This window comes from Chiloscyllium punctatum, chromosome 17, assembly GCF_047496795.1.
Source record: "Chiloscyllium punctatum isolate Juve2018m chromosome 17, sChiPun1.3, whole genome shotgun sequence".
NCBI classification, from domain to species: Eukaryota; Metazoa; Chordata; class Chondrichthyes; order Orectolobiformes; family Hemiscylliidae; genus Chiloscyllium; species Chiloscyllium punctatum.
In genome coordinates this window covers 49,519,709-49,547,501 of record NC_092755.1, presented here as the reverse complement: position 1 = coordinate 49,547,501, position 27,793 = coordinate 49,519,709, and the positions used below count along the sequence as shown (strand labels likewise).

General features: G+C 49.1%; 15 non-coding genes across 15 annotated transcripts; all 15 read right to left on the bottom strand.

Annotated features, from left to right (window-relative positions):
* Positions 1-63: 63 nt before the first annotated feature.
* Positions 64-183, bottom strand: trnal-caa (transfer RNA leucine (anticodon CAA)). The gene is made up of 2 exons: positions 146-183; positions 64-109 (listed from the first exon to the last, which is right to left on the bottom strand). It is a non-coding gene; the product is annotated as a tRNA-Leu (tRNA).
* Positions 184-1,968: 1,785 nt separating this feature from the next.
* trnal-caa (transfer RNA leucine (anticodon CAA)) lies at positions 1,969-2,088 on the bottom strand. Its single transcript has 2 exons — positions 2,051-2,088; positions 1,969-2,014 (listed from the first exon to the last, which is right to left on the bottom strand). It is a non-coding gene; the product is annotated as a tRNA-Leu (tRNA).
* Positions 2,089-3,804: 1,716 nt separating this feature from the next.
* Positions 3,805-3,924, bottom strand: trnal-caa (transfer RNA leucine (anticodon CAA)). The gene is made up of 2 exons: positions 3,887-3,924; positions 3,805-3,850 (listed from the first exon to the last, which is right to left on the bottom strand). It is a non-coding gene; the product is annotated as a tRNA-Leu (tRNA).
* A 1,740-nt stretch (positions 3,925-5,664) lies between these two features.
* Positions 5,665-5,784, bottom strand: trnal-caa (transfer RNA leucine (anticodon CAA)). Its single transcript has 2 exons — positions 5,747-5,784; positions 5,665-5,710 (listed from the first exon to the last, which is right to left on the bottom strand). It is a non-coding gene; the product is annotated as a tRNA-Leu (tRNA).
* A 1,805-nt stretch (positions 5,785-7,589) lies between these two features.
* On the bottom strand, positions 7,590-7,709 carry trnal-caa (transfer RNA leucine (anticodon CAA)). The gene is made up of 2 exons: positions 7,672-7,709; positions 7,590-7,635 (listed from the first exon to the last, which is right to left on the bottom strand). It is a non-coding gene; the product is annotated as a tRNA-Leu (tRNA).
* Positions 7,710-9,514: 1,805 nt separating this feature from the next.
* On the bottom strand, positions 9,515-9,634 carry trnal-caa (transfer RNA leucine (anticodon CAA)). Its single transcript has 2 exons — positions 9,597-9,634; positions 9,515-9,560 (listed from the first exon to the last, which is right to left on the bottom strand). It is a non-coding gene; the product is annotated as a tRNA-Leu (tRNA).
* Positions 9,635-11,445: 1,811 nt separating this feature from the next.
* On the bottom strand, positions 11,446-11,565 carry trnal-caa (transfer RNA leucine (anticodon CAA)). The gene is made up of 2 exons: positions 11,528-11,565; positions 11,446-11,491 (listed from the first exon to the last, which is right to left on the bottom strand). It is a non-coding gene; the product is annotated as a tRNA-Leu (tRNA).
* A 1,817-nt stretch (positions 11,566-13,382) lies between these two features.
* On the bottom strand, positions 13,383-13,502 carry trnal-caa (transfer RNA leucine (anticodon CAA)). The gene is made up of 2 exons: positions 13,465-13,502; positions 13,383-13,428 (listed from the first exon to the last, which is right to left on the bottom strand). It is a non-coding gene; the product is annotated as a tRNA-Leu (tRNA).
* A 1,793-nt stretch (positions 13,503-15,295) lies between these two features.
* Positions 15,296-15,415, bottom strand: trnal-caa (transfer RNA leucine (anticodon CAA)). Its single transcript has 2 exons — positions 15,378-15,415; positions 15,296-15,341 (listed from the first exon to the last, which is right to left on the bottom strand). It is a non-coding gene; the product is annotated as a tRNA-Leu (tRNA).
* Positions 15,416-17,180: 1,765 nt separating this feature from the next.
* On the bottom strand, positions 17,181-17,300 carry trnal-caa (transfer RNA leucine (anticodon CAA)). The gene is made up of 2 exons: positions 17,263-17,300; positions 17,181-17,226 (listed from the first exon to the last, which is right to left on the bottom strand). It is a non-coding gene; the product is annotated as a tRNA-Leu (tRNA).
* Positions 17,301-19,117: 1,817 nt separating this feature from the next.
* On the bottom strand, positions 19,118-19,237 carry trnal-caa (transfer RNA leucine (anticodon CAA)). The gene is made up of 2 exons: positions 19,200-19,237; positions 19,118-19,163 (listed from the first exon to the last, which is right to left on the bottom strand). It is a non-coding gene; the product is annotated as a tRNA-Leu (tRNA).
* A 1,793-nt stretch (positions 19,238-21,030) lies between these two features.
* trnal-caa (transfer RNA leucine (anticodon CAA)) lies at positions 21,031-21,150 on the bottom strand. The gene is made up of 2 exons: positions 21,113-21,150; positions 21,031-21,076 (listed from the first exon to the last, which is right to left on the bottom strand). It is a non-coding gene; the product is annotated as a tRNA-Leu (tRNA).
* Positions 21,151-22,915: 1,765 nt separating this feature from the next.
* On the bottom strand, positions 22,916-23,035 carry trnal-caa (transfer RNA leucine (anticodon CAA)). Its single transcript has 2 exons — positions 22,998-23,035; positions 22,916-22,961 (listed from the first exon to the last, which is right to left on the bottom strand). It is a non-coding gene; the product is annotated as a tRNA-Leu (tRNA).
* A 1,811-nt stretch (positions 23,036-24,846) lies between these two features.
* Positions 24,847-24,966, bottom strand: trnal-caa (transfer RNA leucine (anticodon CAA)). The gene is made up of 2 exons: positions 24,929-24,966; positions 24,847-24,892 (listed from the first exon to the last, which is right to left on the bottom strand). It is a non-coding gene; the product is annotated as a tRNA-Leu (tRNA).
* Positions 24,967-26,783: 1,817 nt separating this feature from the next.
* trnal-caa (transfer RNA leucine (anticodon CAA)) lies at positions 26,784-26,903 on the bottom strand. Its single transcript has 2 exons — positions 26,866-26,903; positions 26,784-26,829 (listed from the first exon to the last, which is right to left on the bottom strand). It is a non-coding gene; the product is annotated as a tRNA-Leu (tRNA).
* Between the last annotated feature and the right edge of the window lie 890 nt (positions 26,904-27,793).

Here is a 27,793-nt window from a genome sequence, read left to right as displayed (position 1 = left end):
AAGCTGTGAAATGTGGGGGCAGTGTGTGGGTGTGGGAAGGTTTGTTTGGGGAAAAGGGAAGAATGTCAGGAGTGGGATTTGAACCCACGCCCCTAGAAAGGGACCAGAATTCACAAGCCCAGATGCAGAGCAAGGACTAACACTCCTTGAGTCTGGCGCCTTAGACCACTCGGCCATCCTGACAAGCTGCTGCAGATGCCTTTCCAGATGTCTTTCTCACTCTGTACAATTAGTCACCTTGCTCTTGTGCAGACACAAAATGCAATTCCGCATTTCTGCAGCTCCCTTGCATTCACACTCAGCAACAATCCCTCATACACAGTCTCACTCTCGCACACACACACTCTCTCTCACATGCACACGCACACACACTCTCTATCTGTCTCTCACACACACACTCTCTCTCTCACATGCACGCACAAACACACTCTCTCCCTCTCATACACACAAATTCTCCCTTTCTCTGTCTCTCTCACACACACACTCTCACTCACACACACACACTTCTCCCTCTTACACACACACAGACACACGCACTCTCTCACACACACACTATCTCACACACACACTCTTTCTCACACACACCAACAAATTCTTCCTCTCTCTCTCTCAGACACACGCAAACACACTCTTGCAGACATACACATACAAATTCTCTCTCTCTCACACGCACCCACTCTCACTCACACACACACATACACGCACATACACACACACATTCTCTCTCTCTCGCACACACTTTCTCTCTCTCTCAAACACACTCTCTCTCACACACACACATTCTTTCACTCTCTCACACACAAAGACACATGCACACTCTCTCTTACACACACACACGCACACTCTGTCTCTCTCACACACATACACACTCTGTCTCTCTCAAACACACCTACAAATTCTCCCTCTCTGTTTCTCACACACACACATGCCCACACACTCATATACACACTCACACCCTCTCTCTCTCAAACACACATATACACATACATACTCTCACTCACACACACACAGACAGACACAAACACACACTCTCAGACACATACTCACACACATTCTCTCACTCTCACACACACAAACACACACACGTACACGCTGCCTCTCTTGCGCTCACACACACACATGCACTCTCTCTCACACACACACACGCTAACATACACACTCTCTCTCCTTCACACAAACACACACTCTCTCTCTCACACACACGCCCACAGGCACACACAATCTCACACACACACACCTCTCTCTCTCACACACACACAAACACATGCTAACACACACACGCTCTCTCCTTCACACACACACACAAACACACACACACTCACAGGCACACACACAATCTTTATCTCTCACACACACACACAATCTCTCTCTCTCATACACACACACAAACACAATCAGGTCAGGAGCTGAGTGACCCTGGGGGAAGCCAAACTGGGTGTCACTGAGCAGGTGCTGCTTGATAGCACTGTTGGTGAGCCCTTCCATCACTTTACCGAGGATTGGGAACAGATGGATGGGAGAGGAATTGGCTGAGTTGGATTTGTCCTGCTTTTTATGTCCAGGACATACCTGGATAATTTCCCACATGGCCAGGTCGATCCCAGTGTTGTAACTGTCCTGGGAGAACTTGGCTGGAGGAAGGGCATGTTGTGGAGCAGCAGCCTTCAGGAGCAGTGCCAGAGCACAGAGCCTTTGCAGTGTCCAGTGTCTCTTGATCTGAGACGGAGTGAATGGAATTGTTGGAAGAATGGTGTCTGTGATGGTGGGGAGCACAGGGGGAGACTGAGTAAGATCATCCGGTGGGCACTTGCGGCTGAAGATTGTTGTAAAAGCCTCAGCCTTATCTTTGATAGTGACAGGTTGGACTCTTCCATCTTTGTGAAGGGGGAGCGACTCCTCTCCAAGAAGCTGTGAAATGTGGGGGCAGTGTGTGGGTGTGGGAAGGTTTGTTTGGGGAAAAGGGAAGAATGTCAGGAGTGGGATTTGAACCCACGCCCCTAGAAAGGGACCAAAATTCACAAGCCCAGATGCAGAACAAGGACTAACACTCCTTGAGTCTGGCGCCTTAGACCACTCGGCCATCCTGACAAGCTGCTGCAGATGCCTTTCCAGATGTCCTTCTCACTCTGTACAATTAGTCACCTTGCTCTTGTGCAGACACAAAATGCAATTCCGCATTTCTGCAGCTCCCTTGCATTCACACTCAGCAACAATCCCTCATACACAGTCTCACTCTCGCACACACACACTCTCTCTCACATGCACACGCACACACACTCTCTATCTGTCTCTCACACACACACTCTCTCTCTCACATGCACGCACAAACACACTCTCTCCCTCTCATACACACAAATTCTCCCTTTCTCTGTCTCTCTCACACACACACTATCTCACACACACACTCTTTCTCACACACACCAACAAATTCTTCCTCTCTCTCTCTCAGACACACGCAAACACACTCTTGCAGACATACACATACAAATTCTCTCTCTCACACACGCACCCACTCTCACTCACACACACACATACACGCACATACACACACACATTCTCTCTCTCTCGCACACACATTCTCTCTCTCTCAAACACACTCTCTATCACACACACACATTCTTTCACTCTCTCACATACAAACACACATGCACACTCTCTCTTACACACACACACGCACACTCTGTCTCTCTCACACACATACACACTCTGTCTCTCTCAAACACACCTACAAATTCTCCCTCTCTGTTTCTCACACACACACATGCCCACACACTCATATACACACTCACACCCTCTCTCTCTCAAACACACATATACACATACATACTCTCACTCACACACACACAGACAGACACAAACACACACTCTCAGACACATACTCACACACATTCTCTCACTCTCACACACACAAACACACACACGTACACGCTGCCTCTCTTGCGCTCACACACACACATGCACTCTCTCTCACACACACACACGCTAACATACACACTCTCTCTCCTTCACACAAACACACACTCTCTCTCTCACACACACGCCCACAGGCACACACAATCTCACACACACACACCTCTCTCTCTCACACACACACAAACACATGCTAACACACACACGCTCTCTCCTTCACACACACACACAAACACACACACACTCACAGGCACACACACAATCTTTATCTCTCACACACACACACAATCTCTCTCTCTCATACACACACACAAACACAATCAGGTCAGGAGCTGAGTGACCCTGGGGGAAGCCAAACTGGGTGTCACTGAGCAGGTGCTGCTTGATAGCACTGTTGGTGAGCCCTTCCATCACTTTACCGAGGATTGGGAACAGATGGATGGGAGAGGAATTGGCTGAGTTGGATTTGTCCTGCTTTTTATGTCCAGGACATACCTGGATAATTTCCCACATGGCCAGGTCGATTCCAGTGTTGTCACTGTCCTGGGAGAACTTGGCTGGAGGAAGGGCATGTTGTGGAGCAGCAGCCTTCAGGAGCAGTGCCAGAGCACAGAGCCTTTGCAGTGTCCAGTGTCTCTTGATCTGAGACGGAGTGAATGGAATTGTTGGAAGAATGGTGTCTGTGATGGTGGGGAGCACAGGGGGAGACTGAGTAAGATCATCCGGTGGGCACTTGCGGCTGAAGATTGTTGTAAAAGCCTCAGCCTTATCTTTGATAGTGACAGGTTGGACTCTTCCATCTTTGTGAAGGGGGAGCGACTCCTCTCCAAGAAGCTGTGAAATGTGGGGGCAGTGTGTGGGTGTGGGAAGGTTTGTTTGGGGAAAAGGGAAGAATGTCAGGAGTGGGATTTGAACCCACGCCCCTAGAAAGGGACCAGAATTCACAAGCCCAGATGCAGAACAAGGACTAACACTCCTTGAGTCTGGCGCCTTAGACCACTCGGCCATCCTGACAAGCTGCTGCAGATGCCTTTCCAGATGTCCTTCTCACTCTGTACAATTAGTCACCTTGCTCTTGTGCAGACACAAAATGCAATTCCGCATTTCTGCAGCTCCCTTGCATTCACACTCAGCAACAATCCCTCATACACAGTCTCACTCTCGCACACACACACTCTCTCTCACATGCACACGCACACACACTCTCTATCTGTCTCTCACACACACACTCTCTCTCTCACATGCACGCACAAACACACTCTCTCCCTCTCATACACACAAATTCTCCCTTTCTCTGTCTCTCTCACACACACACTATCTCACACACACACTCTTTCTCACACACACCAACAAATTCTTCCTCTCTCTCTCTCAGACACACGCAAACACACTCTTGCAGACATACACATACAAATTCTCTCTCTCACACACGCACCCACTCTCACTCACACACACACATACACGCACATACACACACACATTCTCTCTCTCTCGCACACACATTCTCTCTCTCTCAAACACACTCTCTATCACACACACACATTCTTTCACTCTCTCACACACAAACACACATGCACACTCTCTCTTCCACACACACACGCACACTCTGTCTCTCTCACACACATACACACTCTGTCTCTCTCAAACACACCTACAAATTCTCCCTCTCTGTTTCTCACACACACACATGCCCACACACTCATATACACACTCACACCCTCTCTCTCTCAAACACACATATACACATACATACTCTCACTCACACACACACAGACAGACACAAACACACACTCTCAGACACATACTCACACACATTCTCTCACTCTCACACACACAAACACACACACGTACACGCTGCCTCTCTTGCGCTCACACACACACATGCACTCTCTCTCACACAAACACACGCTAACATACACACTCTCTCTCCTTCACACAAACACACACTCTCTCTCTCACACACACGCCCACAGGCACACACAATCTCACACACACACACCTCTCTCTCTCACACACACACACACTCTCTCTCACACGCACACAAACACATGCTAACACACACACGCTCTCTCCTTCACACACACACACAAACACACACACACTCACAGGCACACACAATCTCTCTTTATCTCTCTGACACACACACACACAATCTCTCTCTCTCACACACACAAACACAATCATGTCAGGAGCTGAGTGACCCTGGGGGAACCCAAACTGGGAGTCACTGAGCAGGTGCTGCTTGATAGCACTGTTGGTGAGCCCTTCCATCACTTTACCGAGGATTGGGAACAGATGGATGGGAGAGGAATTGGCTGAGTTGGATTTGTCCTGCTTTTTATGTCCAGGACATACCTGGATAATTTCCCACATGGCCAGGTCGATCCCAGTGTTGTCACTGTCCTGGGAGAACTTGGCTGGAGGAAGGGCATGTTGTGGAGCAGCAGCCTTCAGGAGCAGTGCCAGAGCACAGAGCCTTTGCAGTGTCCAGTGTCTCTGGATCTGACACGGAGTGAATGGAATTGTTGGAAGAATGGTGTCTGTGATGGTGGGGAGCACAGGGGGAGACTGAGTAAGATCATCCGGTGGGCACTTGCGGCTGAAGATTTTTGTAAAAGCCTCAGCCTTATCTTTGATAGTGACAGGTTGGACTCTTCCATCTTTGTGAAGGGGGAGCGACTCCTCTCCAAGAAGCTGTGAAATGTGGGGGCAGTGTGTGGGTGTGGGAAGGTTTGTTTGGGGAAAAGGGAAGAATGTCAGGAGTGGGATTTGAACCCACGCCCCTAGAAAGGGACCAGAATTCACAAGCCCAGATGCAGAGCAAGGACTAACACTCCTTGAGTCTGGCACCTTAGACCACTCGGCCATCCTGACAAGCTGCTGCAGATGCCTTTCCAGATGTCTTTCTCACTCTGTACAATTAGTCACCTTGATCTTGTGCAGACACAAAATGCAATTCCGCATTTCTGCAGCTCCCTTGCATTCACACTCAGCAACAATCCCTCATTCACAGTCTCACTCTCGCACACACACTCTCTCTCACATGCACACGCACACACACTCTCTATCTGTCTCTCACACACACACTCTCTCTCTCACATGCACGCACAAACACACTCTCTCCCTCTCATACACACAAATTCTCCCTTTCTCTGTCTCTCTCACACACACACTCTCACTCACACACACACACTTCTCCCTCTTACACACACACAGACACACGCACTCTCTCACACACACACTATCTCACACACACACTCTTTCTCACACACACCAACAAATTCTTCCTCTCTCTCTCTCAGACACACGCAAACACACTCTTGCAGACATACACATACAAATTCTCTCTCTCTCACACGCACCCACTCTCACTCACACACACACATACACGCACATACACACACACATTCTCTCTCTCTCGCACACACATTCTCTCTCTCTCAAACACACTCTCTCTCACACACACACATTCTTTCACTCTCTCACACACAAAGACACATGCACACTCTCTCTTACACACACACACGCACACTCTGTCTCTCTCACACACATACACACTCTGTCTCTCTCAAACACACCTACAAATTCTCCCTCTCTGTTTCTCACACACACACATGCCCACACACTCATATACACACTCACACCCTCTCTCTCTCAAACACACATATACACATACATACTCTCTCTCACACACACACAGACAGACACAAACACACACTCTCAGACACATACTCACACACATTCTCTCACTCTCACACACACAAACACACACACGTACACGCTGCCTCTCTTGCGCTCACACACACACATGCACTCTCTCTCACACACACACACGCTAACATACACACTCTCTCTCCTTCACACAAACACACACTCTCTCTCTCACACACACGCCCACAGGCACACACAATCTCACACACACACACCTCTCTCTCTCACACACACACACACTCTCTCTCACACGCACACAAACACATGCTAACACACACACGCTCTCTCCTTCACACACACACACAAACACACACACACTCACAGGCACACACACAATCTTTATCTCTCACACACACACACAATCTCTCTCTCTCACACACACACACAAACACAATCAGGTCAGGAGCTGAGTGACCCTGGGGGAAGCCAAACTGGGTGTCACTGAGCAGGTGCTGCTTGATAGCACTGTTGGTGAGCCCTTCCATCACTTTACCGAGGATTGGGAACAGATGGATGGGAGAGGAATTGGCTGAGTTGGATTTGTCCTGCTTTTTATGTCCAGGACATACCTGGATAATTTCCCACATGGCCAGGTCGATCCCAGTGTTGTCACTGTCCTGGTAGAACTTGGCTGGAGGAAGGGCATGTTGTGAAGCAGCAGCCTTCAGGAGCAGTGCCAGAGCACAGAGCCTTTGCAGTGTCCAGTGTCTCTTGATCTGACACGGAGTGAATGGAATTGTTGGAAGAATGGTGTCTGTGATGGTGGGGAGCACAGGGGGAGACTGAGTAAGATCATCCGGTGGGCACTTGCGGCTGAAGATTGTTGTAAAAGCCTCAGCCTTATCTTTGATAGTGACAGGTTGGACTCTTCCATCTTTGTGAAGGGGGAGCGACTCCTCTCCAAGAAGCTGTGAAATGTGGGGGCAGTGTGTGGGTGTGGGAAGGTTTGTTTGGGGAAAAGGGAAGAATGTCAGGAGTGGGATTTGAACCCACGCCCCTAGAAAGGGACCAGAATTCACAAGCCCAGATGCAGAGCAAAGACTAACACTCCTTGAGTCTGGCGCCTTAGACCACTCGGCCATCCTGACAAGCTGCTGCAGATGCCTTTCCAGATGTCTTTCTCACTCTGTACAATTAGTCACCTTGATCTTGTGCAGACACAAAATGCAATTCCGCATTTCTGCAGCTCCCTTGCATTCACACTCAGCAACAATCCCTCATTCACAGTCTCACTCTCGCACACACACTCTCTCTCACATGCACACGCACACACACTCTCTATCTGTCTCTCACACACACACTCTCTCTCTCACATGCACGCACAAACACACTCTCTCCCTCTCATACACACAAATTCTCCCTTTCTCTGTCTCTCTCACACACACACTCTCACTCACACACACACACTTCTCCCTCTTACACACACACAGACACACGCACTCTCTCACACACACACTATCTCACACACACACTCTTTCTCACACACACCAACAAATTCTTCCTCTCTCTCTCTCAGACACACGCAAACACACTCTTGCAGACATACACATACAAATTCTCTCTCTCTCACACGCACCCACTCTCACTCACACACACACATACACGCACATACACACACACATTCTCTCTCTCTCGCACACACATTCTCTCTCTCTCAAACACACTCTCTATCACACACACACATTCTTTCACTCTCTCACACACAAACACACATGCACACTCTCTCTTACACACACACACGCACACTCTGTCTCTCTCACACACATACACACTCTGTCTCTCTCAAACACACCTACAAATTCTCCCTCTCTGTTTCTCACACACACACATGCCCACACACTCATATACACACTCACACCCTCTCTCTCTCAAACACACATATACACATACATACTCTCACTCACACACACACAGACAGACACAAACACACACTCTCAGACACATACTCACACACATTCTCTCACTCTCACACACACAAACACACACACGTACACGCTGCCTCTCTTGCGCTCACACACACACATGCACTCTCTCTCACACACACACACGCTAACATACACACTCTCTCTCCTTCACACAAACACACACTCTCTCTCTCACACACACGCCCACAGGCACACACAATCTCACACACACACACCTCTCTCTCTCACACACACACACACTCTCTCTCACACGCACACAAACACATGCTAACACACACACGCTCTCTCCTTCACACACACACACAAACACACACACACTCACAGGCACACACACAATCTTTATCTCTCACACACACACACAATCTCTCTCTCTCACACACACACACAAACACAATCAGGTCAGGAGCTGAGTGACCCTGGGGGAAGCCAAACTGGGTGTCACTGAGCAGGTGCTGCTTGATAGCACTGTTGGTGAGCCCTTCCATCACTTTACCGAGGATTGGGAACAGATGGATGGGAGAGGAATTGGCTGAGTTGGATTTGTCCTGCTTTTTATGTCCAGGACATACCTGGATAATTTCCCACATGGCCAGGTCGATCCCAGTGTTGTCACTGTCCTGGTAGAACTTGGCTGGAGGAAGGGCATGTTGTGAAGCAGCAGCCTTCAGGAGCAGTGCCAGAGCACAGAGCCTTTGCAGTGTCCAGTGTCTCTTGATCTGACACGGAGTGAATGGAATTGTTGGAAGAATGGTGTCTGTGATGGTGGGGAGCACAGGGGGAGACTGAGTAAGATCATCCGGTGGGCACTTGCGGCTGAAGATTGTTGTAAAAGCCTCAGCCTTATCTTTGATAGTGACAGGTTGGACTCTTCCATCTTTGTGAAGGGGGAGCGACTCCTCTCCAAGAAGCTGTGAAATGTGGGGGCAGTGTGTGGGTGTGGGAAGGTTTGTTTGGGGAAAAGGGAAGAATGTCAGGAGTGGGATTTGAACCCACGCCCCTAGAAAGGGACCAGAATTCACAAGCCCAGATGCAGAGCAAGGACTAACACTCCTTGAGTCTGGCGCCTTAGACCACTCGGCCATCCTGACAAGCTGCTGCAGATGCCTTTCCAGATGTCTTTCTCACTCTGTACAATTAGTCACCTTGCTCTTGTGCAGACACAAAATGCAATTCCGCATTTCTGCAGCTCCCTTGCATTCACACTCAGCAACAATCCCTCATACACAGTCTCACTCTCGCACACACACACTCTCTCTCACATGCACACGCACACACACTCTCTATCTGTCTCTCACACACACACTCTCTCTCTCACATGCACGCACAAACACACTCTCTCCCTCTCATACACACAAATTCTCCCTTTCTCTGTCTCTCTCACACACACACTCTCACTCACACACACACACTTCTCCCTCTTACACACACACAGACACACGCACTCTCTCACACACACACTATCTCACACACACACTCTTTCTCACACACACCAACAAATTCTTCCTCTCTCTCTCTCAGACACACGCAAACACACTCTTGCAGACATACACATACAAATTCTCTCTCTCTCACACGCACCCACTCTCACTCACACACACACATACACGCACATACACACACACATTCTCTCTCTCTCGCACACACATTCTCTCTCTCTCAAACACACTCTCTCTCACACACACACATTCTTTCACTCTCTCACACACAAAGACACATGCACACTCTCTCTTACACACACACACGCACACTCTGTCTCTCTCACACACATACACACTCTGTCTCTCTCAAACACACCTACAAATTCTCCCTCTCTGTTTCTCACACACACACATGCCCACACACTCATATACACACTCACACCCTCTCTCTCTCAAACACACATATACACATACATACTCTCACTCACACACACACAGACAGACACAAACACACACTCTCAGACACATACTCACACACATTCTCTCACTCTCACACACACAAACACACACACGTACACGCTGCCTCTCTTGCGCTCACACACACACATGCACTCTCTCTCACACACACACACGCTAACATACACACTCTCTCTCCTTCACACAAACACACACTCTCTCTCTCACACACACGCCCACAGGCACACACAATCTCACACACACACACCTCTCTCTCTCACACACACACACACTCTCTCTCACACGCACACAAACACATGCTAACACACACACGCTCTCTCCTTCACACACACACACAAACACACACACACTCACAGGCACACACACAATCTTTATCTCTCACACACACACACACACAATCTCTCTCTCTCACACACACACACAAACACAATCAGGTCAGGAGCTGAGTGACCCTGGGGGAAGCCAAACTGGGTGTCACTGAGCAGGTGCTGCTTGATAGCACTGTTGGTGAGCCCTTCCATCACTTTACCGAGGATTGGGAACAGATGGATGGGAGAGGAATTGGCTGAGTTGGATTTGTCCTGCTTTTTATGTCCAGGACATACCTGGATAATTTCCCACATGGCCAGGTCGATCCCAGTGTTGTCACTGTCCTGGTAGAACTTGGCTGGAGGAAGGGCATGTTGTGGAGCAGCAGCCTTCAGGAGCAGTGCCAGAGCACAGAGCCTTTGCAGTGTCCAGTGTCTCTTGATCTGACACGGAGTGAATGGAATTGTTGGAAGAATGGTGTCTGTGATGGTGGGGAGCACAGGGGGAGACTGAGTAAGATCATCCGGTGGGCACTTGCGGCTGAAGATTGTTGTAAAAGCCTCAGCCTTATCTTTGAAAGTGACAGGTTGGACTCTTCCATCTTTGTGAAGGGGGAGCGACTCCTCTCCAAGAAGCTGTGAAATGTGGGGGCAGTGTGTGGGTGTGGGAAGGTTTGTTTGGGGAAAAGGGAAGATTGTCAGGAGTGGGATTTGAACCCACGCCCCTAGAAAGGGACCAGAATTCACAAGCCCAGATGCAGAGCAAGGACTAACACTCCTTGAGTCTGGCGCCTTAGACCACTCGGCCATCCTGACAAGCTGCTGCAGATGCCTTTCCAGATGTCTTTCTCACTCTGTACAATTAGTCACCTTGCTCTTGTGCAGACACAAAATGCAATTCCGCATTTCTGCAGCTCCCTTGCATTCACACTCAGCAACAATCCCTCATACACAGTCTCACTCTCGCACACACACACTCTCTCTCACATGCACACGCACACACACTCTCTATCTGTCTCTCACACACACACTCTCTCTCTCACATGCACGCACAAACACACTCTCTCCCTCTCATACACACAAATTCTCCCTTTCTCTGTCTCTCTCACACACACACTCTCACTCACACACACACACTTCTCCCTCTTACACACACACAGACACACGCACTCTCTCACACACACACTATCTCACACACACACTCTTTCTCACACACACCAACAAATTCTTCCTCTCTCTCTCTCAGACACACGCAAACACACTCTTGCAGACATACACATACAAATTCTCTCTCTCTCACACGCACCCACTCTCACTCACACACACACATACACGCACATACACACACACATTCTCTCTCTCTCGCACACACATTCTCTCTCTCTCAAACACACTCTCTCTCACACACACACATTCTTTCACTCTCTCACACACAAAGACACATGCACACTCTCTCTTACACACACACACGCACACTCTGTCTCTCTCACACACATACACACTCTGTCTCTCTCAAACACACCTACAAATTCTCCCTCTCTGTTTCTCACACACACACATGCCCACACACTCATATACACACTCACACCCTCTCTCTCTCAAACACACATATACACATACATACTCTCTCTCACACACACACAGACAGACACAAACACACACTCTCAGACACATACTCACACACATTCTCTCACTCTCACACACACAAACACACACACGTACACGCTGCCTCTCTTGCGCTCACACACACACATGCACTCTCTCTCACACACACACACGCTAACATACACACTCTCTCTCCTTCACACAAACACACACTCTCTCTCTCACACACACGCCCACAGGCACACACAATCTCACACACACACACCTCTCTCTCTCACACACACACACACTCTCTCTCACACGCACACAAACACATGCTAACACACACACGCTCTCTCCTTCACACACACACACAAACACACACACACTCACAGGCACACACACAATCTTTATCTCTCACACACACACACACACACAATCTCTCTCTCTCTCACACACACACACACAAACACAATCAGGTCAGGAGCTGAGTGACCCTGGGGGAAGCCAACCTGGGTGTCACTGAGCAGGTGCTGCTTGATAGCCCTGTTGGTGAGCCCTTCCATCACTTTACCGAGGATTGGGAACAGATGGATGGGAGAGGAATTGGCTGAGTTGGATTTGTCCTGCTTTTTATGTCCAGGACATACCTGGATAATTTCCCACATGGCCAGGTCGATCCCAGTGTTGTAACTGTCCTGGGAGAACTTGGCTGGAGGAAGGGCATGTTGTGGAGTAGCAGCCTTCAGGATCAGTGCCAGAGCACAGAGCCTTTGCAGTGTCCAGTGTCTCTTGATCTGACACGGAGTGAATGGAATTGTTGGAAGAATGGTGTCTGTGATGGTGGGGAGCACAGGGGGAGACTGAGTAAGATCATCCGGTGGGCACTTGCGGCTGAAGATTGTTGTAAAAGCCTCAGCCTTATCTTTGAAAGTGACAGGTTGGACTCTTCCATCTTTGTGAAGGGGGAGCGACTCCTCTCCAAGAAGCTGTGAAATGTGGGGGCAGTGTGTGGGTGTGGGAAGGTTTGTTTGGGGAAAAGGGAAGAATGTCAGGAGTGGGATTTGAACCCACGCCCCTAGAAAGGGACCAGAATTCACAAGCCCAGATGCAGAGCAAGGACTAACACTCCTTGAGTCTGGCGCCTTAGACCACTCGGCCATCCTGACAAGCTGCTGCAAATGCCTTTCCAGATGTCTTTCTCACTCTGTACAATTAGTCACCTTGCTCTTGTGCAGACACAAAATGCAATTCCGCCTTTCTGCAGCTCCCTTGCATTCACACTCAGCAACAATCCCTCATACACAGTCTCACTCTCGCACACACACACTCTCTCTCACATGCACACGCACACACACTCTCTATCTGTCTCTCACACACACACTCTCTCTCTCACATGCACGCACAAACACACTCTCTCCCTCTCATACACACAAATTCTCCCTTTCTCTGTCTCTCTCACACACACACTCTCACTCACACACACACACTTCTCCCTCTTACACACACACAGACACACGCACTCTCTCACACACACACTATCTCACACACACACTCTTTCTCACACACCAACAAATTCTTCCTCTCTCTCTCTCAGACACACGCAAACACACTCTTGCAGACATACACATACAAATTCTCTCTCTCTCACACGCACCCACTCTCACTCACACACACACATACACGCACATACACACACACATTCTCTCTCTCTCAAACACACTCTCTCTCACACACACACATTCTTTCACTCTCTCACACACAAAGACACATGCACACTCTCTCTTACACACACACACGCACACTCTGTCTCTCTCACACACATACACACTCTGTCTCTCTCAAACACACCTACAAATTCTCCCTCTCTGTTTCTCACACACACACATGCCCACACACTCATATACACACTCACACCCTCTCTCTCTCAAACACACATATACACATACATACTCTCTCTCACACACACACAGACAGACACAAACACACACTCTCAGACACATACTCACACACATTCTCTCACTCTCACACACACAAACACACACACGTACACGCTGCCTCTCTTGCGCTCACACACACACATGCACTCTCTCTCACACACACACACGCTAACATACACACTCTCTCTCCTTCACACAAACACACACTCTCTCTCTCACACACACGCCCACAGGCACACACAATCTCACACACACACACCTCTCTCTCTCACACACACACACACTCTCTCTCACACGCACACAAACACATGCTAACACACACACGCTCTCTCCTTCACACACACACACAAACACACACACACTCACAGGCACACACACAATCTTTATCTCTCACACACACACACACACACAATCTCTCTCTCTCTCACACACACACACACAAACACAATCAGGTCAGGAGCTGAGTGACCCTGGGGGAAGCCAAACTGGGTGTCACTGAGCAGGTGCTGCTTGATAGCCCTGTTGGTGAGCCCTTCCATCACTTTACCGAGGATTGGGAACAGATGGATGGGAGAGGAATTGGCTGAGTTGGATTTGTCCTGCTTTTTATGTCCAGGACATACCTGGATAATTTCCCACATGGCCAGGTCGATCCCAGTGTTGTAACTGTCCTGGGAGAACTTGGCTGGAGGAAGGGCATGTTGTGGAGCAGCAGCCTTCAGGAGCAGTGCCAGAGCACAGAGCCTTTGCAGTGTCCAGTGTCTCTTGATCTGACACGGAGTGAATGGAATTGTTGGAAGAATGGTGTCTGTGATGGTGGGGAGCACAGGGGGAGACTGAGTAAGATCATCCGGTGGGCACTTGCGGCTGAAGATTGTTGTAAAAGCCTCAGCCTTATCTTTGAAAGTGACAGGTTGGACTCTTCCATCTTTGTGAAGGGGGAGCGACTCCTCTCCAAGAAGCTGTGAAATGTGGGGGCAGTGTGTGGGTGTGGGAAGGTTTGTTTGGGGAAAAGGGAAGAATGTCAGGAGTGGGATTTGAACCCACGCCCCTAGAAAGGGACCAGAATTCACAAGCCCAGATGCAGAGCAAGGACTAACACTCCTTGAGTCTGGCGCCTTAGACCACTCGGCCATCCTGACAAGCTGCTGCAGATGCCTTTCCAGATGTCTTTCTCACTCTGTACAATTAGTCACCTTGCTCTTGTGCAGACACAAAATGCAATTCCGCATTTCTGCAGCTCCCTTGCATTCACACTCAGCAACAATCCCTCATACACAGTCTCACTCTCGCACACACACACTCTCTCTCACATGCACACGCACACACACTCTCTATCTGTCTCTCACACACACACTCTCTCTCTCACATGCACGCACAAACACACTCTCTCCCTCTCATACACACAAATTCTCCCTTTCTCTGTCTCTCTCACACACACACTCTCACTCACACGCACACACTTCTCCCTCTTACACACACACAGACACACGCACTCTCTCACACACACACTATCTCACACACACACTCTTTCTCACACACACCAACAAATTCTTCCTCTCTCTCTCTCAGACACACGCAAACACACTCTTGCAGACATACACATACAAATTCTCTCTCTCTCACACGCACCCACTCTCACTCACACACACACATACACGCACATACACACACACATTCTCTCTCTCTCGCACACACATTCTATCTCTCTCAAACACACTCTCTATCACACACACACATTCTTTCACTCTCTCACACACAAAGACACATGCACACTCTCTCTTACACACACACACGCACACTCTGTCTCTCTCACACACATACACACTCTGTCTCTCTCAAACACACCTACAAATTCTCCCTCTCTGTTTCTCACACACACACATGACCACACACTCATATACACACTCACACCCTCTCTCTCTCAAACACATATACACATACATACTCTCTCTCACACACACTCTCACTCACACACACACAGGCAGACACAAACACACACTCTCAGACACATACTCACACACATTCTCTCACTCTCACACACACAAACACACACACGTACACGCTGCCTCTCTTGCGCTCACACACACACATGCACTCTCTCTCACACACACACACGCTAACATACACACTCTCTCTCCTTCACACAAACACACACTCTCCCTCTCACACACACGCCCACAGGCACACACAATCTCACACACACACACACACACCTCTCTCTCTCACACACACACACAAACACACACACACTCACAGGCACACACACAATCTTTATCTCTCACACACACACACACACAATCTCTCTCTCTCACACACACACACAAACACAATCAGGTCAGGAGCTGAGTGACCCTGGGGGAAGCCAAACTGGGTGTCACTGAGCAGGTGCTGCTTGATAGCACTGTTGGTGAGCCCTTCCATCACTTTACCGAGGATTGGGAACAGATGGATGGGAGAGGAATTGGCTGAGTTGGATTTGTCCTGCTTTTTATGTCCAGGACATACCTGGATAATTTCCCACATGGCCAGGTCGATTCCAGTGTTGTCACTGTCCTGGTAGAACTTGGCTGGAGGAAGGGCATGTTGTGGAGCAGCAGCCTTCAGGAGCAGTGCCAGAGCACAGAGCCTTTGCAGTGTCCAGTGTCTCTTGATCTGACACGGAGTGAATGGAATTGTTGGAAGAATGGTGTCTGTGATGGTGGGGAGCACAGGGGGAGACTGAGTAAGATCATCCGGTGGGCACTTGCGGCTGAAGATTGTTGTAAAAGCCTCAGCCTTATCTTTGAAAGTGACAGGTTGGACTCTTCCATCTTTGTGAAGGGGGAGCGACTCCTCTCCAAGAAGCTGTGAAATGTGGGGGCAGTGTGTGGGTGTGGGAAGGTTTGTTTGGGGAAAAGGGAAGAATGTCAGGAGTGGGATTTGAACCCACGCCCCTAGAAAGGGACCAGAATTCACAAGCCCAGATGCAGAGCAAGGACTAACACTCCTTGAGTCTGGCGCCTTAGACCACTCGGCCATCCTGACAAGCTGCTGCCGATGCCTTTCCAGATGTCTTTCTCACTCTGTACAATTAGTCACCTTGCTCTTGTGCAGACACAAAATGCAATTCCGCATTTCTGCAGCTCCCTTGCATTCACACTCAGCAACAATCCCTCATACACAGTCTCACTCTCGCACACACACACTCTCTCTCACATGCACACGCACACACACTCTCTATCTGTCTCTCACACACACACTCTCTCTCTCACATGCACGCACAAACACACTCTCTCCCTCTCATACACACAAATTCTCCCTTTCTCTGTCTCTCTCACACACACACTCTCACTCACACACACACACTTCTCCCTCTTACACACACACAGACACACGCACTCTCTCACACACACACTATCTCACACACACACTCTTTCTCACACACACCAACAAATTCTTCCTCTCTCTCTCTCAGACACACGCAAACACACTCTTGCAGACATACACATACAAATTCTCTCTCTCTCACACGCACCCACTCTCACTCACACACACACATACACGCACATACACACACACATTCTCTCTCTCTCGCACACACATTCTCTCTCTCTCAAACACACTCTCTCTCACACACACACATTCTTTCACTCTCTCACACACAAAGACACATGCACACTCTCTCTTACACACACACACGCACACTCTGTCTCTCTCACACACATACACACTCTGTCTCTCTCAAACACACCTACAAATTCTCCCTCTCTGTTTCTCACACACACACATGCCCACACACTCATATACACACTCACACCCTCTCTCTCTCAAACACACATATACACATACATACTCTCTCTCACACACACACAGACAGACACAAACACACACTCTCAGACACATACTCACACACATTCTCTCACTCTCACACACACAAACACACACACGTACACGCTGCCTCTCTTGCGCTCACACACACACATGCACTCTCTCTCACACACACACACGCTAACATACACACTCTCTCTCCTTCACACAAACACACACTCTCTCTCTCACACACACGCCCACAGGCACACACAATCTCACACACACACACCTCTCTCTCTCACACACACACACACTCTCTCTCACACGCACACAAACACATGCTAACACACACACGCTCTCTCCTTCACACACACACACAAACACACACACACTCACAGGCACACACACAATCTTTATCTCTCACACACACACACACACACAATCTCTCTCTCTCTCACACACACACACACAAACACAATCAGGTCAGGAGCTGAGTGACCCTGGGGGAAGCCAACCTGGGTGTCACTGAGCAGGTGCTGCTTGATAGCCCTGTTGGTGAGCCCTTCCATCACTTTACCGAGGATTGGGAACAGATGGATGGGAGAGGAATTGGCTGAGTTGGATTTGTCCTGCTTTTTATGTCCAGGACATACCTGGATAATTTCCCACATGGCCAGGTCGATCCCAGTGTTGTAACTGTCCTGGGAGAACTTGGCTGGAGGAAGGGCATGTTGTGGAGTAGCAGCCTTCAGGATCAGTGCCAGAGCACAGAGCCTTTGCAGTGTCCAGTGTCTCTTGATCTGACACGGAGTGAATGGAATTGTTGGAAGAATGGTGTCTGTGATGGTGGGGAGCACAGGGGGAGACTGAGTAAGATCATCCGGTGGGCACTTGCGGCTGAAGATTGTTGTAAAAGCCTCAGCCTTATCTTTGAAAGTGACAGGTTGGACTCTTCCATCTTTGTGAAGGGGGAGCGACTCCTCTCCAAGAAGCTGTGAAATGTGGGGGCAGTGTGTGGGTGTGGGAAGGTTTGTTTGGGGAAAAGGGAAGAATGTCAGGAGTGGGATTTGAACCCACGCCCCTAGAAAGGGACCAGAATTCACAAGCCCAGATGCAGAGCAAGGACTAACACTCCTTGAGTCTGGCGCCTTAGACCACTCGGCCATCCTGACAAGCTGCTGCAAATGCCTTTCCAGATGTCTTTCTCACTCTGTACAATTAGTCACCTTGCTCTTGTGCAGACACAAAATGCAATTCCGCCTTTCTGCAGCTCCCTTGCATTCACACTCAGCAACAATCCCTCATACACAGTCTCACTCTCGCACACACACACTCTCTCTCACATGCACACGCACACACACTCTCTATCTGTCTCTCACACACACACTCTCTCTCTCACATGCACGCACAAACACACTCTCTCCCTCTCATACACACAAATTCTCCCTTTCTCTGTCTCTCTCACACACACACTCTCACTCACACACACACACTTCTCCCTCTTACACACACACAGACACACGCACTCTCTCACACACACACTATCTCACACACACACTCTTTCTCACACACCAACAAATTCTTCCTCTCTCTCTCTCAGACACACGCAAACACACTCTTGCAGACATACACATACAAATTCTCTCTCTCTCACACGCACCCACTCTCACTCACACACACACATACACGCACATACACACACACATTCTCTCTCTCTCAAACACACTCTCTCTCACACACACACATTCTTTCACTCTCTCACACACAAAGACACATGCACACTCTCTCTTACACACACACACGCACACTCTGTCTCTCTCACACACATACACACTCTGTCTCTCTCAAACACACCTACAAATTCTCCCTCTCTGTTTCTCACACACACACATGCCCACACACTCATATACACACTCACACCCTCTCTCTCTCAAACACACATATACACATACATACTCTCTCTCACACACACACAGACAGACACAAACACACACTCTCAGACACATACTCACACACATTCTCTCACTCTCACACACACAAACACACACACGTACACGCTGCCTCTCTTGCGCTCACACACACACATGCACTCTCTCTCACACACACACACGCTAACATACACACTCTCTCTCCTTCACACAAACACACACTCTCTCTCTCACACACACGCCCACAGGCACACACAATCTCACACACACACACCTCTCTCTCTCACACACACACACACTCTCTCTCACACGCACACAAACACATGCTAACACACACACGCTCTCTCCTTCACACACACACACAAACACACACACACTCACAGGCACACACACAATCTTTATCTCTCACACACACACACACACACAATCTCTCTCTCTCTCACACACACACACACAAACACAATCAGGTCAGGAGCTGAGTGACCCTGGGGGAAGCCAAACTGGGTGTCACTGAGCAGGTGCTGCTTGATAGCCCTGTTGGTGAGCCCTTCCATCACTTTACCGAGGATTGGGAACAGATGGATGGGAGAGGAATTGGCTGAGTTGGATTTGTCCTGCTTTTTATGTCCAGGACATACCTGGATAATTTCCCACATGGCCAGGTCGATCCCAGTGTTGTAACTGTCCTGGGAGAACTTGGCTGGAGGAAGGGCATGTTGTGGAGCAGCAGCCTTCAGGAGCAGTGCCAGAGCACAGAGCCTTTGCAGTGTCCAGTGTCTCTTGATCTGACACGGAGTGAATGGAATTGTTGGAAGAATGGTGTCTGTGATGGTGGGGAGCACAGGGGGAGACTGAGTAAGATCATCCGGTGGGCACTTGCGGCTGAAGATTGTTGTAAAAGCCTCAGCCTTATCTTTGAAAGTGACAGGTTGGACTCTTCCATCTTTGTGAAGGGGGAGCGACTCCTCTCCAAGAAGCTGTGAAATGTGGGGGCAGTGTGTGGGTGTGGGAAGGTTTGTTTGGGGAAAAGGGAAGAATGTCAGGAGTGGGATTTGAACCCACGCCCCTAGAAAGGGACCAGAATTCACAAGCCCAGATGCAGAGCAAGGACTAACACTCCTTGAGTCTGGCGCCTTAGACCACTCGGCCATCCTGACAAGCTGCTGCAGATGCCTTTCCAGATGTCTTTCTCACTCTGTACAATTAGTCACCTTGCTCTTGTGCAGACACAAAATGCAATTCCGCATTTCTGCAGCTCCCTTGCATTCACACTCAGCAACAATCCCTCATACACAGTCTCACTCTCGCACACACACACTCTCTCTCACATGCACACGCACACACACTCTCTATCTGTCTCTCACACACACACTCTCTCTCTCACATGCACGCACAAACACACTCTCTCCCTCTCATACACACAAATTCTCCCTTTCTCTGTCTCTCTCACACACACACTCTCACTCACACGCACACACTTCTCCCTCTTACACACACACAGACACACGCACTCTCTCACACACACACTATCTCACACACACACTCTTTCTCACACACACCAACAAATTCTTCCTCTCTCTCTCTCAGACACACGCAAACACACTCTTGCAGACATACACATACAAATTCTCTCTCTCTCACACGCACCCACTCTCACTCACACACACACATACACGCACATACACACACACATTCTCTCTCTCTCGCACACACATTCTATCTCTCTCAAACACACTCTCTATCACACACACACATTCTTTCACTCTCTCACACACAAAGACACATGCACACTCTCTCTTACACACACACACGCACACTCTGTCTCTCTCACACACATACACACTCTGTCTCTCTCAAACACACCTACAAATTCTCCCTCTCTGTTTCTCACACACACACATGACCACACACTCATATACACACTCACACCCTCTCTCTCTCAAACACATATACACATACATACTCTCTCTCACACACACTCTCACTCACACACACACAGGCAGACACAAACACACACTCTCAGACACATACTCACACACATTCTCTCACTCTCACACACACAAACACACACACGTACACGCTGCCTCTCTTGCGCTCACACACACACATGCACTCTCTCTCACACACACACACGCTAACATACACACTCTCTCTCCTTCACACAAACACACACTCTCCCTCTCACACACACGCCCACAGGCACACACAATCTCACACACACACACACACACCTCTCTCTCTCACACACACACACAAACACACACACACTCACAGGCACACACACAATCTTTATCTCTCACACACACACACACACAATCTCTCTCTCTCACACACACACACAAACACAATCAGGTCAGGAGCTGAGTGACCCTGGGGGAAGCCAAACTGGGTGTCACTGAGCAGGTGCTGCTTGATAGCACTGTTGGTGAGCCCTTCCATCACTTTACCGAGGATTGGGAACAGATGGATGGGAGAGGAATTGGCTGAGTTGGATTTGTCCTGCTTTTTATGTCCAGGACATACCTGGATAATTTCCCACATGGCCAGGTCGATTCCAGTGTTGTCACTGTCCTGGTAGAACTTGGCTGGAGGAAGGGCATGTTGTGGAGCAGCAGCCTTCAGGAGCAGTGCCAGAGCACAGAGCCTTTGCAGTGTCCAGTGTCTCTTGATCTGACACGGAGTGAATGGAATTGTTGGAAGAATGGTGTCTGTGATGGTGGGGAGCACAGGGGGAGACTGAGTAAGATCATCCGGTGGGCACTTGCGGCTGAAGATTGTTGTAAAAGCCTCAGCCTTATCTTTGAAAGTGACAGGTTGGACTCTTCCATCTTTGTGAAGGGGGAGCGACTCCTCTCCAAGAAGCTGTGAAATGTGGGGGCAGTGTGTGGGTGTGGGAAGGTTTGTTTGGGGAAAAGGGAAGAATGTCAGGAGTGGGATTTGAACCCACGCCCCTAGAAAGGGACCAGAATTCACAAGCCCAGATGCAGAGCAAGGACTAACACTCCTTGAGTCTGGCGCCTTAGACCACTCGGCCATCCTGACAAGCTGCTGCCGATGCCTTTCCAGATGTCTTTCTCACTCTGTACAATTAGTCACCTTGCTCTTGTGCAGACACAAAATGCAATTCCGCATTTCTGCAGCTCCCTTGCATTCACACTCAGCAACAATCCCTCATACACAGTCTCACTCTCGCACACACACACTCTCTCTCACATGCACACGCACACACACTCTCTATCTGTCTCTCACACACACACTCTCTCTCTCACATGCACGCACAAACACACTCTCTCCCTCTCATACACACAAATTCTCCCTTTCTCTGTCTCTCTCACACACACACTCTCACTCACACACACACACTTCTCCCTCTTACACACACACAGACACACGCACTCTCTCACACACACACTATCTCACACACACACTCTTTCTCACACACACCAACAAATTCTTCCTCTCTCTCTCTCAGACACACGCAAACACACTCTTGCAGACATACACATACAAATTCTCTCTCTCTCACACGCACCCACTCTCACTCACACACACACATACACGCACATACACACACACATTCTCTCTCTCTCGCACACACATTCTCTCTCTCTCAAACACACTCTCTCTCACACACACACATTCTTTCACTCTCTCACACACAAAGACACATGCACACTCTCTCTTACACACACACACGCACACTCTGTCTCTCTCACACACATACACACTCTGTCTCTCTCAAACACTCCTACAAATTCTCCCTCTCTGTTTCTCACACACACACATGCCCACACACTCATATACACACTCACACCCTCTCTCTCTCAAACACACATATACACATACATACTCTCACTCACACACACACAGACAGACACAAACACACACTCTCAGACACATACTCACACACATTCTCTCACTCTCACACACACAAACACACACACGTACACGCTGCCTCTCTTGCGCTCACACACACACATGCACTCTCTCTCACACACACACACGCTAACATACACACTCTCTCTCCTTCACACAAACACACACTCTCTCTCTCACACACACGCCCACAGGCACACACAATCTCACACACACACACCTCTCTCTCTCACACACACACACACTCTCTCTCACACGCACACAAACACATGCTAACACACACACGCTCTCTCCTTCACACACACACACAAACACACACACACTCACAGGCACACACACAATCTTTATCTCTCACACACACACACACACAATCTCTCTCTCTCACACACACACACAAACACAATCAGGTCAGGAGCTGAGTGACCCTGGGGGAAGCCAAACTGGGTGTCACTGAGCAGGTGCTGCTTGATAGCACTGTTGGTGAGCCCTTCCATCACTTTACCGAGGATTGGGAACAGATGGATGGGAGAGGAATTGGCTGAGTTGGATTTGTCCTGCTTTTTATGTCCAGGACATACCTGGATAATTTCCCACATGGCCAGGTCGATCCCAGTGTTGTCACTGTCCTGGTAGAACTTGGCTGGAGGAAGGGCATGTTGTGGAGCAGCAGCCTTCAGGAGCAGTGCCAGAGCACAGAGCCTTTGCAGTGTCCAGTGTCTCTTGATCTGACACGGAGTGAATGGAATTGTTGGAAGAATGGTGTCTGTGATGGTGGGGAGCACAGGGGGAGACTGAGTAAGATCATCCGGTGGGCACTTGCGGCTGAAGATTGTTGTAAAAGCCTCAGCCTTATCTTTGAAAGTGACAGGTTGGACTCTTCCATCTTTGTGAAGGGGGAGCGACTCCTCTCCAAGAAGCTGTGAAATGTGGGGGCAGTGTGTGGGTGTGGGAAGGTTTGTTTGGGGAAAAGGGAAGAATGTCAGGAGTGGGATTTGAACCCACGCCCCTAGAAAGGGACCAGAATTCACAAGCCCAGATGCAGAGCAAGGACTAACACTCCTTGAGTCTGGCGCCTTAGACCACTCGGCCATCCTGACAAGCTGCTGCAGATGCCTTTCCAGATGTCTTTCTCACTCTGTACAATTAGTCACCTTGCTCTTGTGCAGACACAAAATGCAATTCCGCATTTCTGCAGCTCCCTTGCATTCACACTCAGCAACAATCCCTCATACACAGTCTCACTCTCGCACACACACACTCTCTCTCACATGCACACGCACACACACTCTCTATCTGTCTCTCACACACACACTCTCTCTCTCACATGCACGCACAAACACACTCTCTCCCTCTCATACACACAAATTCTCCCTTTCTCTGTCTCTCTCACACACACACTCTCACTCACACACACACACTTCTCCCTCTTACACACACACAGACACACGCACTCTCTCACACACACACTATCTCACACACACACTCTTTCTCACACACACCAACAAATTCTTCCTCTCTCTCTCTCAGACACACGCAAACACACTCTTGCAGACATACACATACAAATTCTCTCTCTCTCACACGCACCCACTCTCACTCACACACACACATACACGCACATACACACACACATTCTCTCTCTCTCGCACACACATTCTCTCTCTCTCAAACACACTCTCTCTCACACACACACATTCTTTCACTCTCTCACACACAAAGACACATGCACACTCTCTCTTACACACACACACGCACACTCTGTCTCTCTCACACACATACACACTCTGTCTCTCTCAAACACACCTACAAATTCTCCCTCTCTGTTTCTCACACACACACATGCCCACACACTCATATACACACTCACACCCTCTCTCTCTCAAACACACATATACACATACATACTCTCTCTCACACACACACAGACAGACACAAACACACACTCTCAGACACATACTCACACACATTCTCTCACTCTCACACACACAAACACACACACGTACACGCTGCCTCTCTTGCGCTCACACACACACATGCACTCTCTCTCACACACACACACGCTAACATACACACTCTCTCTCCTTCACACAAACACACACTCTCTCTCTCACACACACGCCCACAGGCACACACAATCTCACACACACACACCTCTCTCTCTCACACACACACACACTCTCTCTCACACGCACACAAACACATGCTAACACACACACGCTCTCTCCTTCACACACACACACAAACACACACACACTCACAGGCACACACACAATCTTTATCTCTCACACACACACACACACACAATCTCTCTCTCTCTCACACACACACACACAAACACAATCAGGTCAGGAGCTGAGTGACCCTGGGGGAAGCCAAACTGGGTGTCACTGAGCAGGTGCTGCTTGATAGCCCTGTTGGTGAGCCCTTCCATCACTTTACCGAGGATTGGGAACAGATGGATGGGAGAGGAATTGGCTGAGTTGGATTTGTCCTGCTTTTTATGTCCAGGACATACCTGGATAATTTCCCACATGGCCAGGTCGATCCCAGTGTTGTAACTGTCCTGGGAGAACTTGGCTGGAGGAAGGGCATGTTGTGGAGCAGCAGCCTTCAGGAGCAGTGCCAGAGCACAGAGCCTTTGCAGTGTCCAGTGTCTCTTGATCTGACACGGAGTGAATGGAATTGTTGGAAGAATGGTGTCTGTGATGGTGGGGAGCACAGGGGGAGACTGAGTAAGATCATCCGGTGGGCACTTGCGGCTGAAGATTGTTGTAAAAGCCTCAGCCTTATCTTTGAAAGTGACAGGTTGGACTCTTCCATCTTTGTGAAGGGGGAGCGACTCCTCTCCAAGAAGCTGTGAAATGTGGGGGCAGTGTGTGGGTGTGGGAAGGTTTGTTTGGGGAAAAGGGAAGAATGTCAGGAGTGGGATTTGAACCCACGCCCCTAGAAAGGGACCAGAATTCACAAGCCCAGATGCAGAGCAAGGACTAACACTCCTTGAGTCTGGCGCCTTAGACCACTCGGCCATCCTGACAAGCTGCTGCAGATGCCTTTCCAGATGTCTTTCTCACTCTGTACAATTAGTCACCTTGCTCTTGTGCAGACACAAAATGCAATTCCGCATTTCTGCAGCTCCCTTGCATTCACACTCAGCAACAATCCCTCATACACAGTCTCACTCTCGCACACACACACTCTCTCTCACATGCACACGCACACACACTCTCTATCTGTCTCTCACACACACACTCTCTCTCTCACATGCACGCACAAACACACTCTCTCCCTCTCATACACACAAATTCTCCCTTTCTCTGTCTCTCTCACACACACACTCTCACTCACACACACACACTTCTCCCTCTTACACACACACAGACACACGCACTCTCTCACACACACACTATCTCACACACACACTCTTTCTCACACACACCAACAAATTCTTCCTCTCTCTCTCTCAGACACACGCAAACACACTCTTGCAGACATACACATACAAATTCTCTCTCTCTCACACGCACCCACTCTCACTCACACACACACATACACGCACATACACACACACATTCTCTCTCTCTCGCACACACATTCTATCTCTCTCAAACACACTCTCTATCACACACACACATTCTTTCACTCTCTCACACACAAAGACACATGCACACTCTCTCTTACACACACACACGCACACTCTGTCTCTCTCACACACATACACACTCTGTCTCTCTCAAACACACCTACAAATTCTCCCTCTCTGTTTCTCACACACACACATGACCACACACTCATATACACACTCACACCCTCTCTCTCTCAAACACATATACACATACATACTCTCTCTCACACACACTCTCACTCACACACACACAGGCAGACACAAACACACACTCTCAGACACATACTCACACACATTCTCTC